Below are 2500 nucleotides of genomic sequence, written 5' to 3'. Positions count from 1 at the left end.
ACCACACTTTTTTACGATATCGTGTTCAGATGAAACCACTCCTTTACTGATTAAGCCTAAACGCTCGTTTCAGTGATTAGGCCAAAGCACTCTCGTAGAATTTTAGCTTTCATTTTACGCTTCGGTTAACTACAATTTTTCACGAGATCGTGTGAAGAAGAAAGCACTCGTTCACTGATTAAGCCTAAGCGCTCGTTTCACTGATTTGGCCTAAGCAATGTCGCAGAATTTTGGCTTTCATTTTACGCTTTGGTTAACCACACTTTTTTACGATATCGTGTTCAGAAGAAACCACTCGTTTACTGATTAAGCCTAAACGCTCGTTTCAGTGATTAGGCCAAAGCACTCTCGTAGAATTTTAGCTTTCATTTTACGCTTCGGTTAACTACAATTTTTCACGAGATCCTGTGAAGAAGAAAGCACTCGTTCACTGATTAAGCCTAAGCGCTCGTTTCAGTAATTTGGCCTAAGCAATCTCGTAGAATTTTAGCTTTCATTTTACGCTTCGGTTAACCACACTTTTTCACGATATCGTGTTCAGAAGAAACCACTCGTTTACTGATTAAGCCTAAACGCTCGTTTCAGTGATTAGGCCAAAGCACTCTCGTAGAATTTTAGCTTTCATTTTACGCTTCGGTTAAATACAATTTTTCACGAGATCGTGTGAAGAAGAAAGCACTCGTTCACTGATTAAGCCTAAGCGCTCGTTTCAGTGATTTGGCCTAAGCAATCTCGTAGAATTTTAGCTTTCATTTTACGCTTCGGTTAACTACACTTTTTCACGAGATTCTGTGAAGAAGAAAGCACTCGTTCACTGATTAAGCCTAAGCGCTCGTTTCAGTGATTAGGCCAAAGCACTCTCGTAAAATTTTAGCTTTCATTTTACGCTTCAGTTAGCTACACTTTTTCACGAGATCGTGTGAAGAAGAAAGCACTCGTTTACTGATTAAGCCTAAGTGCTCGTTTCAGTGATTAGGCCTAAGCAATCTCGTAGAATTTTAGCTTTCATTTTACGCTTCGGTTAACTGCAATTTTTCACGAGATCCTGTGAAGAAGAAAGCACTCGTTCACTGATTAAGCCTAAGCGCTCGTTTCAGTGATTAGGCCTAAGCGCTCTCGTAAAATTTTAGCTTTCATTTTGCGGTTCGGTTAACTGCACTTTTGACGAGATCGTGTGAAGAAGAAAGCATTCGTTTACTGATTAAGCCTAGTAAACACTCGCTTCAGTGATTAGGCCTACGCACTCTCGTAGAATTTTAGCTTTCATTTTACGCTTCGGTTAAGTACAATTTTTCACGAGATCCTGTGAAGAAGAGAGCATTCGTTCACTGATTAAGCCTAAGCGCTCGTTTCAGTGATTAGGCCTAAGCACTCTCGTAAAATTTTAGCTTTCATTTTGCGGTTCGGTTAACTGCACTTTTGACGAGATCGTGTGAAGAAGAAAGCATTCGTTTACTGATTAAGCCTAGTAAACACTCGCTTCAGTGATTAGGCCTATGCACTCTCGTAGAATTTTAGCTTTCATTTTACGGTTCGGTTAACTACACTTTTTCACGAGGTCGTGTGAAGAAGAAAGCACTCGTTTACTGATTAAGCCTAAGCGCTCATTCAGTGATTAGGCCTAAGCACTCTCGCGAAATTTTATGGTTTGGTTCTCACAATATATTTAGAAGTTTACTTGGGGAGGGGTGGTATTTTCGACTGCGTATCCGCGTATCCACTTCACAACATACTACTTAGAAGTTTACTTGGGGAGGGGTGGTACTTTCGACTGCGTATCCGCGTATCCGAGTATCCACTTCACAATATACTTAGAAATTTACTTAGGGAGGAGTGGTATTTTCGACTGCGTATCCGCGTATCCGCGTATCCACTTCACAATATACTTAGAAGTTTACTTGGGGAGGGGTGGTATTTTCGACTGCGTATCCGCGTATTCGAGTATCCACTTCACAATATACCTAGAAGTTTACTTGGGGAGGAGTGGTATTTTCGACTGCGTATCCGCGTATCCGCGTTTTCACTTCACAATATACCTAGAAGTTTCCTTGGGGAGGAGTGGTATTTTCCACTGCGTATCCGCGTATCTGCGTATCCGCGTATCCACTTGACAATATACTTAGAAGTTTACTTGGGGAGGAGTGGTATTTTCGACTGCGTATCCGCGTATCCGCGTATCCACTTTACAATATACCAAGAAGTTTACTTGGGGAGGAGTGGTATTTTCCACTGCGTATCCGCGTATCCGCGTATCCACTTCACAACATACTACTTAGAAGTTTACTTGGGGAGGGGTGGTACTTTCGACTGCGTATCCGCGTATCCAGCCTTTTCAGAGGTGCAGCTTCAAAATGGCAGGGTATTCTGCTGTTACTCCCATGCAAGAAACTTCGTAGCATTTTTCTCCGTTTCCTCCCCTCCCGGATGGCACGAAAAATAAAAGCTCTTCGTCGCAAATCACCTCGCAAATCACAACCTTCTGGAACCTCCGTCATGTTTG

This window comes from Montipora foliosa, chromosome 6 (genome assembly GCF_036669935.1).
Source record: "Montipora foliosa isolate CH-2021 chromosome 6, ASM3666993v2, whole genome shotgun sequence".
In the NCBI taxonomy this organism is placed as follows: domain Eukaryota; kingdom Metazoa; phylum Cnidaria; class Anthozoa; order Scleractinia; family Acroporidae; genus Montipora; species Montipora foliosa.
This window is presented reverse-complemented; position numbering follows the sequence as displayed.